This window comes from Vigna radiata, unplaced genomic scaffold (genome assembly GCF_000741045.1).
Source record: "Vigna radiata var. radiata cultivar VC1973A unplaced genomic scaffold, Vradiata_ver6 scaffold_187, whole genome shotgun sequence".
Taxonomy (NCBI): Eukaryota; Viridiplantae; Streptophyta; class Magnoliopsida; order Fabales; family Fabaceae; genus Vigna; species Vigna radiata.
Window position 1 is genome coordinate 268,166 of NW_014541998.1, and position 11,559 is coordinate 279,724.

An 11,559-nucleotide genomic window follows, 5' to 3' on the forward strand; every position below is an offset into this window, starting at 1 on the left:
ATCAAGATTAAGTCAATATCATCCATGATTCCCTGTAAACAGTACACACAACAATAAAACTCTGAAGCTCAATACCTCACACAATCATGCTTTCTCACTTCTCATTCATGAATCCTGCTTAGCATCAAAATCACAATCATGAATCACTTACTCATCTATTCACATAGTTAGTGAACCATCAACCTGGATATCAGCATTGACACATTCTCAATCATCATCCACAATCAATCATCGAAGTAAATAACTCATCATGCAATAAAATTGAACCCTTATCCGAATAAGTGTACAAGCCAAGCATAGACACAAACATAAACTCAACCTATACTACTAATTCAAAGTACAAAGAAAAAGAAAAAGAAAAATCCCTGTTCAAATGCTGGCATCCATCAATAGATGCCATCAGCGCAAATCCTCATCAGAATCATACTCATCCTCCTCTTGGGCATCTGGTGGATGGTCATAGAGTCCTACAATCATCTCGGCAGTGGCCACCTGCCCTCTGGAAAGGGAATCCATCCTCGCCTCCATCATAGAAATGTACATGTCTCTCATCTGAAAAGGGTCAGGCTGTTGTGCCGGTGCATCTGTAGGCTCATCCTCCTGCTGTGCTGCTGCCCTCCTAGGACGTCTCCTAGGAACCGCTCCGACTGGCTCGTCCTCCCTACAGTACTGAGGAAAATAGGAGGCATCAATAGCTCTCCTCATCCTCTCAAAGGGTGGAACTGAAATGTCCACTCCTACCTGCTGGCATAAGTATGTAATCAGGGACGAATGTCCTAGTGGCATCCTGCTGCTCACAGCGTTGGCGCAGCTTAGAATTTCGCTGGTAATGATCTTACCAACGTTCACGTCCATCTGCCTTAACATACAATAGATGACCAAGATCCGATGTAAAGTGATGCCGAAAACATGAGAGCATGGCTGGATGTTGGCATGAGTAAATGCCATCCAATATTTAGCTAGGGGAGTTAAATTTGCCCTAAGGATGTTCACCGGTGCTCCATTAGGGTTTCTCTGAAAATGCCGCCCAATGATGCACATCACTCGCTCAATGTCCTCATAATCCATGGGCTCCCCCAGTATAGCAGCTTACCTGCACTGCTCTCCTGGCCACTCATACCCCAGAAAAGCGTTAATGGTGTCAGGATCATAACTGATCAAGTGCCCACGTACATAGCTCATGTACCTCCCTACGGACACTCCTCCTCTAGGCAAGGCGTTGGTAGAGAACTCCTTCACCAACTCAATACTGGCTGTTGCTGGATATGTCGTCAGTTGATGAAGGTTTAAAAAAAGTTATTTTCATATGTCATTTTAGACCAAATTACGCCCTTTACTACTTGGAATGAGCTTAGAATCAAGCAAAACTCAATAAATGAGTCCTTAGAGAGTCAAAAGTTGTTTTTAGGGATATTATGCTTGTTTTGCATTGTTTTGTAGCATTTATGAGAAAATGAAGTATGAAGTTGGAGATAAAGGTCGTAGACTCAAGAAAATTGAAGAATTGAAGAGTCGACGCACCGCCTGGCGACAAATTCCACCACCGGGCGGTCCAGGGCGAGGAGTAGGCACCTGGCGTTGGCACTGGGTGGATTTACGATTTGAGGGAAACCTCCGGGCGGTAGACCCCTACCGCCGGGCGGTGGTGTGCTGGGCTTGGGCCTGTTTTCTGTTGCGCTCCTCACCTATATATAGCCCTATTGCGAGTTTAGATGCATTCTTTCGACAGAAGGAGGCGTCCAAACCTAATTTCACTCTCTAGAGAGGATCTCTTGGATGCTTAGGCTCCTTTTCATCTTTTCTAGGGTTTGTTCTTCCATTCTTCATCCATTTTTCATCAAGTTTCACCATGTCAATGGTGAACTAAACCCTATTGTTGTTGGGGGAAACAATGTAATCTTTTGATACTCTCTTTTATTGAAACTCTTGGTTATTTATATGGTTTCCATATGTTTTGATTGTTATTTGTTGGGTTCTCATCTGTGCTTAATGCTTTTATCGTTTAACTCATTCGATAACTGATGTTTGTCTTTATTGATACGGGGACGTACAGTAATGTCATGAACTGGTGAGTAATTCCTTGATTTTGCAATACCACCTAGGGATAGGGGTAGGACGATCAATTGCGTTTAACTTCTGCTCTATAATGTTGTATTAATTACTAGGGGAGGCTAGGGATAGCAAGCCAGTAATTAGTATTAGGCTCTTTTCGCCGAGGGATCGGGTTAAGGGTAGGCTAAGAAAGTTGCATGACAATTAATTGATCAAGCTAATAATTCAAGAGGAGTAAATAAGAGAGAGCAGATAAGATGAAATTGTAAACCGCCAACAACTCCATTCATCTATTGTTTTCCTCTCATTAATTGAATCAACTTCATTGCATGTTTATTTTGTGTTTTGCATCAACCACAATTAATTTTTATTTTCAAGTCTTACGATTTTAATTCACGCGAACGATAAGGCCTTTCAAGTCCCTTGGGAAAACGATACTTGGACTTACCATTTATTATTACTTGATACGATTTGGTACGCTTGCCAATCCGTTAACATCAGTCTCTGTCATCTTCGCCTTTCAATCTCCAAACCAAACTCTGGAGCTAGGTCAGGGATGTACATAACTTTTCTCTCCATCAACAACCGCCTTTCCTGGACTGTAGCATAATGTTCTTCATGTTTCCTTGAGAGGAACCTCGAAGAATAGAATGTCTTAGGTCTCTCTGGTTCCTTCCTTTTGTTGCCTATTGTTTTAACTCTTCTTGAGGTAGACATTCCTGCATAAATCAAATTCATCCAACAATATTCACAGAAACATCATTGGAGGTTAATGTATCATCAGATCATACAATTCTTGAGGAAAAACAGGGCTCCTCAACGCACAATCATCCAAAAGTTTGAACATTTAGGCAAAACAGCTGCAGACCGCTCAACGTCCAAGAAGACCGCCCAGGCGGTTTGCCTCAAGCCGCGCCACCGCTCAGCGCCAAAACAGATCGCTTAGTGGTGACGGCTAGGGTTTTTCAAAATCTTTTCCTAAATGATTCTAATCTCCACTCTTTTGCTAATTTCATCAATCTAGACCACAATCATGCAATTCAATCCGTTCGAACAGTTCATATTCTATCAATTCATGCATAAAAATCAAAAGCCCCCAATTTATCATGTTCCTAAGCATGTTCATCAATAAATCCCATAATAGAAACCCTAAACATGAATTTGCATACTTACTTGAGTGGAGATTGTGAATGTTTGCAGAAAACTTGTTTAATTGATGACAAATGTCCTCTCCAATGCAAGTCCCTCAACCAAAACCCCCAATCTTCGAAAAGCAATGGTAGAAATTTGAATTTTTGGTGAGTGGCTGATGAGAAAGTGAAAGGAGAGTGTTAGGGCTTAGGGAGACCGCTCAGGCGAAATGCAAAGAAGGGTCTCAAAGTGAAAAACTTAGAAAACCGCTCAGCTTTTAAGAAAAACCGAGACCCTTAGCACCGCAATCGCTCAGCGGTAAAATGGACCGCTCAGCAGTCTGCGCTTAATTTCACTTATTCTTCTTTTGCTTTCTTTTGAGTAATCTTTCCTTTTAGCACTCAATTTCAACCTTCAATTTTTCAAATATATGCCTTCCCCTCTATGATGCAACCACTACACATGCAATGCACTTAACATAGGATTAAAAGCAAAACAATCAACTGGGTTGCCTCCCAGGTAGCGCTTGTTTAACGTCACGAGCCTGACCCAAACCTATTTAACACTCTTCAGTAAGTGCTTATCCTTCCAACACCCTTCAGTAGGTGTACTTGCCTTGTATCCCTAAGTGGATACATCAGATTTTAGCATCCCTCAGTAGATGTTACCCAAAGTGTTCAAAAATTCAATAAATTTCATGTAAAATTAAATAAACCTAAAACTACAAAATGTTTATACATAGTGGGATTTAGATATAATCAAGTCATTCCATCCCGGTTGGGATCTTCATCAACCCAACTCATCAGTTGCTTTCTATCCACTTTCTTTATGGCTCTTGTGAATGGTTTTCTGATTTCCAGCTTGCCATCTTCCCGAATCTTAATAACAAGCCACTTCGCAGCCCATACAAATTTGATTGCATAAAAGAAATGCAGTATAGACTAGGAAGTGACTCCTAGGTCGTCTCTCAAGGACCAAATGTGGTTCAGGAATTAGGTCTAACACGCAAGGGGGGTTGTGAAAGGTGTCTTTGTAATTCGAAATGGACTAAATTAAAACTGGAAACTAAATACAATCACACATAATTGAAAATATTAAAAGAGTAAATTTAACAAAGCATGAAGACCGAACAGTCCTACAAATGACCAAACGGTTCTACATTGAGACCAAACTATCTCTAAAGCAAGTGAGGAAATTGGAAATGCAAGAAAATAAAGAAACCAGATAGAACAAACATCATAATGAACTGAAACAATAAACCCAACATAACAGAGAACATCAAGTAAAGGATAATACTAAACCTAACACTGTAACAAACAAATATCTAAACACAATTAAAATTATTAAAATGCAACACTCAATTAAAAAGATAAAATTCAACTCAAGATACTTTGTAAAATAATTTAAAACTAAAGAAATAAACAACATAATTTTTCTTCTACCAATTCACAAGACACATGCACCTACTAAAGAAATTAAAATTGCAAATGGCCTAAAAATAACCTTTGGACCGTGACCTCCCTTGCACCAAAACCATTTCATTTTCTTGATTGTAAATCTCAAATATTAAAGCTGGAATTGGTTCAGACACCTCAAGCCTTCTCCAATTAAAAATTAATTAGCACCTATAGGCCGTGTTATATGAATGCCTTTTCTTCAAGCAGTTGCGCGCTTCTCTCCCTCTCAAATCAACAGAAAACCGTAACAGTGTGCATTTCCAAAAAGGTAAACAACATTCTAATATATGGAATATTAAACTTAAATTTGGTACATGAAATGAAAGCACAGACCCCCTTTTTTTTTAGCTTCCAATGCCGAATGATGTGACAGGAGCTCTACTCATTCCATGTTGAAAATTAAAAAAAAAGAAAAACTTGAAATCCTAAGTGTGTGTGGCTTTTACTAATTGAAATAGAAAATGAAAGCGTGCTTCCCTAAGTGGCGGCTGCTCCAGCAAATAAATATCCATGAGCAAGGCTTTTTAGCACATTCCATCCCTGGACACCACCTTCCTCTATTGAAATCCGCATTCCTCATATCCCAAACATGAAATCTCTGGACTAAAACCGTGACCATGAGCTAAAATCAAACTCTAATTGAAAGTTGCATAAACCAAAATGAAAGCAGCGAAATGATGAACAATGAAAAAGGAAAATGTTCTTTTTTTTAAATCCATAGAAAAAGCCGTGAACAACAATGCTCCCCTACTACAAAACGTTACCGTTCTCCCCATAAAAAAAAAAAGTGTCGGCTGCAGCACAAGGTTGAAAGGAAAAGAAAATTGGCATTTTTCATCCAATCCCTGAAAGAACCGTGAACCACCATTCAACATCCATTTCCAAAACGTTCCAGCCCACAAAATTCCTTAATCTGTCTAGAATAAAAGAATGTTGTCCCAAGTGTGAGGACTGGTGCCCTTTCTAATAGGCCATGTGTCCTCTAAAAATGAGGTGGGGTCCACCCAAAAATAAAAGGAAACCCTAGGTTCCAAGTGTCCTACAATTTTGGGCCCCTCATAAATTTTAACAATGGCCCAATATACAAAAGTTTGTCTAAAAAGTTTAAACAATTAAATTTACAATACAACTAAAATTTAAAATGTCTAAATGGAGAGTCTTGAATTTATTTGGTGTCCTCCAAATGTCCTAAATTGTGTTTCCAAAGTTTTCCCTGAAAATAATAATGCAAATAATTAGCTCAGAAAATTCAAATTAATTAAAATTAGAATTTTCAGTCAAATTAAGCATAATTAGGAAAAACGGGAAAATACCGGACAATTAAGCACAATTCCCTGATTAATTTTAGCACAATAAACTAAGTGAAATCAATAGAATATCAACTCATCACACTTCTTGTTCTTGAATCTCACTTGTGCCCCTATTTGAAGTGGTGTATATTCGGAGTGGGTAGTGCCTCCTTTGACAATCTCCTCATTTTTAGGTACCTGCAAAATATTACAACTATTAGAATTGGTACCTGATGTTGTCCTCTGGTGCAACTTCTCTTCTTGCCTTTTTATGTCTGGCTCTCTTTTTAATTCTAGTACTCTTCTCTTTAGAGCCAGTATAAAAGAATACATTCTCTTTGTCTCTCATCATTATTCTTGCATCATGAACACTAATAGACATCTTGGATGTTGCCATGAAAGGTCTTCCAAGAATTACTGGAATTTTTTCCTCATCTTCCATGCCCATGATGATAAAATCAGCTAAGAATTCTAACTGCTCCACCCTTACAACAACATTTTCCACCATACCAAATGGTGTTTTAACTGAACCATCCGCCATTGTCACTGTAAGGTTAGACGACTTTAACATTAACCCTCCAACTTTCTTAAAAAAACTCATGGGCATCATGTTAATGCTAAATCTAGAATCTATCATCGCTTCTCCTATATCAACATCATTAATCATACATGCCAAATTCAAGCAACCTGGATCTTTTACTTTAAGCGGATAATTCTTCAGAGGTTGAATCTCAAATTCCTGCTCATCATCATCTTCATCTAAATCTATCATATCTCAAAGATAGAATTTCATCCTTGCAGGAATCTATTTAATAATTGAAGGCACAATAGTCATTTGATTATAAATTTCTCTTTTCTGCTCATTATGACTATCTCTTGCTTCCTCTTCTTCTTCCCCTTCACTGTTGCTAATAATCTCAATGGCTTCTCCTTCCTCCTTTTCATCACTGCTTTCAATCTCTATAACTTCCCTTTCAGCCCTTCTTCTATCACTTATCACCACAGCTTTGCATTCTTCCTTAGGGTTAACATCAGTGTTAGCCCTAAACTAGTTCTTTTCAATGGTTTCTACTCTTTTCGACAGCTGTCCAATTTGCATCTCTAGTGATCTAAAAGTAGCTTGATCACTGGCGCGATTGGACTCATAGAATTTCATGAATTTATCAAATCTATCACTCATATCTTTGACAAACTTCGTCAAATGTGTAACCTGCTGCCACATAGTTAAAGGTTTTTGCTGCCTGAAGCCTCCTGGTTGCCCTGATGGGTTATTCTGTTGTTGACCAATACTCAGATGATTCTTCCAACCCTGGCTAGGATTACCTTGGTTGAAATTCCCTTGCCTGTACTAGTATTGGTTCCCCATGTAGTTAGCTTCCTACTGCATCTCCTCAGGTGTAGCACATTGACCATTGATATGGTCACCACCACAAAGATCACATAGCTGTTGTGCTTGAAGACATTGTGAGAGGATCTTTGTCAATGTGTCTAGCTTTTGGGTCAAAAGATGATTTTGAGCTAGCATTGCATCATTTGCAGGTAAGTGCAAGACTCCTGTTTGTTGTGTTGGTGCGCTCCTTTCACTATATGCTTCTTGTCCATTAGCTGTCATACTCTCTATCAAGTCATAGGCTTCGTCCTCAGTCTTTTGTTTGATATCACCTCCAACTGAGGCGTCCAACATTATCTTAGACTGCATGTTCAGGCCACCAAGGTAAGCAAGAACAATGGTTGTCTTGTCAAATCCGTGAACTGTTGTTTTCCTGAGTAGGCCTTTGAATCGCTCCCATGCTTGACTTAGAGTTTCTTCCATGCCTTGCTTAAATGATGAGATCTCCAGCTTTCCCTGAGTAACCTTAGACTGTGGAAAATATTTGTTGACGAACTTTGTAGCCACAGCTTCCCATGTAGTAAATGTCCCTTCAGGAAAGGAATTAAGCCATGTCTTAGCATTGCCCTCCAATGAGAAAGGGAATAAGCTAAGCCTTACTCTATCATCTGTACACCTGTCATCTTCACTGTATTGCATATTTCACTAAACGCTGTCAAATGGTCATAGGGATTCTCATTTGACAGGCCATGAAACTGTTTGCTTTGCACCAGGTGTATAAGTGTTGGATTCATCACCGTGTTGGTCGTTTGATACGTAGGCATGACTATGCTGTTAAAATGGAAAGGGCCAACCACATTCGATTGGTCTGCAAGAGTGCGTCTTGGAGGAGTTCTTTCAACAATCTCCTTTGTTCTTCTATCTGGTGAAGGTGATAGTAATCTTTCAGGGGAACGAAACAAATCCTTAGATGGGCGTCTAACTCTCTTTCTCCCCCTTGCCTCGCTTAAGCCTTCAAGAAGAGGTTGTGTATTTTTCTTGCTTCTAGTATGTCTGGACTCCTGCTGCATGCACAAGAAACACAAACCCTAGTAGCACTTTTTTTTGTATAAAAAAAATAAAAAAATAAAAAGATAAAAAGATATATACAATCAAGTCAAACTTAATCAGTTTACACTACTAGATAAGTTAAACCAGGAGTCCCCAGCAACGGCGCCAAAAACATGTTAAGCCACTAGCAAGTGTACCAGATCGTTATCAAGTAATATAATTGGTAAACCTAATATTGTTCTTCCCAAAGAACTCTTAGGCCTTTCTTTTCATGTAAACAAATCGCGTTAGACTTGAGAAAAGAATTAATTTGTGGTTATATGCAAAGAACAAAAAAAAAACATGCAAATTCAGTTGACTCAATTGGTTTTAAGAAACTATGGATGAATGATGTTGTTGGGGTTTACAATTTCACCTTATCCACTCTCATATATCTACTCTTCTTATTTACTTCACTTATTTATCTAATTGCCATGCAAACTTTCTAGTTTACCCTTCACCCAATCCCTTGGTGAAAAGAGCCTATTATAAATTACCGGCTTGCTATCCCTAGCCTCCCCTAGTAACCAATAATGCAATGCGATCGGAAGCAAAACCAATTGACCGTCCTACCCCTATCCCTAGGAGATATTAGCATAATCAAGGAATTTCTCACCAGTTCATGACATTACCGTACGTCCCCATATCGATAAAGACAAACAACTTTTAATGAATGAGTTAAACAATAAAAACATTAAAGCAAAGATGAGAACCCAACAATTGATAAATAAGTATATGACAAGCATATGAAATAAATAAGAATTTGAATATATGAGAGATTCAAAAGATTACATTGTTCCCTAACAACAAAGGGTTTAGTTTACCATAATCATGGTGAAACTAGATGAAATATGATGAAAAAATGGAAGAAATAACTCTAAACTTGGTAGATTGGAGCCTAAGCATCCAAAGAAACTCCTTCAAGGTGTGTGGAATAGCTTTGGACGTTTCTCTCTGCCAAAAGAATCCCCTTCTAATTCGCACTGGGGCTATATATAAGCCCAAAAAGAGAACAGACAGATTACAGAAAGATTACAGAATCTATCTAATAAAAACAGACAACCGCCCAGGCGCCTAAATTCACCGCTCAGCGGTTAGTTTTGCCGCTGAGCGGTTTCCCTCTAATCGCTCTGAGCGCTCAGCGGACCATTCTGGCACTCAGCGACTCATGTAACCCTTCTTTTCATCATTTTTCTCCTTCTTTCATGGGTATAAGTCCACCTTACTTCTCTTCCATCTTTAATTCATCTAAAAACCCTGCAAAACAATTTAAAACAAGCATAATATCGCTAAAACCAACTTTTGACTCTCACAAGACACAACTAAGTGTTTTACTTGATTTAAAGTTCATTCTAAGCCATAAAGGGTGTGTTTTACTATCAGATTTAAGTATGAAAATAACGGTTTTTGGACCGTTATCTCTTATTCACTGAGGGATCGGGGTACGTAATTTAGTGAGAGACGTTGGCATTAATGCATAAAGAAGAATTCTTATATACATGAGAGGGAACTTGGTGAAATCTAACCCCAACAACATATCCATCTCATATAAATCAACCTCCGTTCATCTCTGTGCTCCTTTGCCATTGATCAATTGCATTTTTATTTTATTTATTACTTTTGCCAAACCCAATGATCTCTTTTTATTTTTAAAGTCTCAATTAATCTTGTTATCACACAATTGTTCAGCGCCGAGAGTCCTCTGGGATACGATACTTGGTCTTACTGCTTTATATTACTTGTGCGCTCGGTACACTTGCCGATCCGTCCCAACAAGTTTTTGGCGCTGTTGCCGAGGACTCACGGTTTAAGCTATTCTATTTGTGAGATTCTTGATTAACTTTGACTTTATTTTTAATTTTAATTTTAATTTTAATTTTTAATTTGGGTTTTATTCTTTATTTTGATGCTAACAATATTCTCTACGGTTTTGTGTTTTGTTTATGCAGGATAGTGTGAGAACTAGAAGCAACAAAAATCCTGACCTCTTCTCGAAGGTATTGAGACCAACGGGAGGCCGAGAGGGAATAGATTTTCTAGAGAACCATATCTAGAGAAAATTTAAATGGCTTCCCAAACTAGTGAAGGGGGTGCGGAAAAAAATGATAGCAGGCGCACCTTGGCAGATTATACAACAGTTGTTGGTCCTCATGATTTTAACAGCATTGCAAAGCCAGGGGTCAACGCTGCAAATATGGAGATGAAGCCTACTCTGATCCACCTTGTGAAGAGCAACCAACTCAATGGACTGTCCCATGAAAGTCCATATGAGCACCTAACCACCTTCAATGAGATATGCAACACGGTGAAAATAAATGGGGTACCTTATGAGGCGATAAAACTAAGCATATTCCCTTTTCTCTTGGAGGTAATGCTAAATTATGGTTGAACTCTTTTCTTGAGAACAGTTTCACTCGGTAGGAAGATGTGGTGACAAAGTTCATGAACAAATACTTCCCACAATCAAAGATCAACAAGGAGAAGCAGGAAATCTCTTCTTTTAGACAAGGGGTGGAGGAAACCTTGGGACAGGCATGGGATAGATACAAAAGCTTGCTGAGAAAGACGCCTACCCATGGTTTTGATGAAGGAACGGTAGTCATTCTTTTCCTTGGAGGTCTTGGGTCACAAACTAAATTGATGTTGGATGCCTCAGTTGGAGGCAATATCAAATGCAAGACCCCTGATGAAGCCTATGAGTTGATTGAAAATATGGCTACCAATGATAATGAGATGCAGAATGAAAGAGGAACTCCATCCCAACCTAAGGGAGTTCTACAATTACAGTCTTATGATGTCTTGCTTGCTCAGAACAAGATCATCACTCAACAATTGGAGGTCATGACAAAAAGAATGTTGCAGCCAAAAAAAGAACTTCAGAATGTGGCTTAGGTTCAACAACAACTCTATGAGCTATGTGGTGGTGACCATATTAATTGTCAATGTACAGTGCCCAAGAATCTTAATGAATAAGTGTTGACAAATTGGCAAGTGTACCAAATCGTACAAGTAATATAAATGGTAAGACCAAGTATCATTTTCCCAAGAGACTCAAATGGCTTTCTCGTTTGCGTGAATTAAAATAATAAGAATTGAAAATAAAAATTAATAAATTCGATTTGAGAACAAAAATATTAACATGCAAAATAAAGTTGATTCAATTGACAAAAGAAAACAATGGATGAATGGATGTTGTTGGGGGTTTACAATT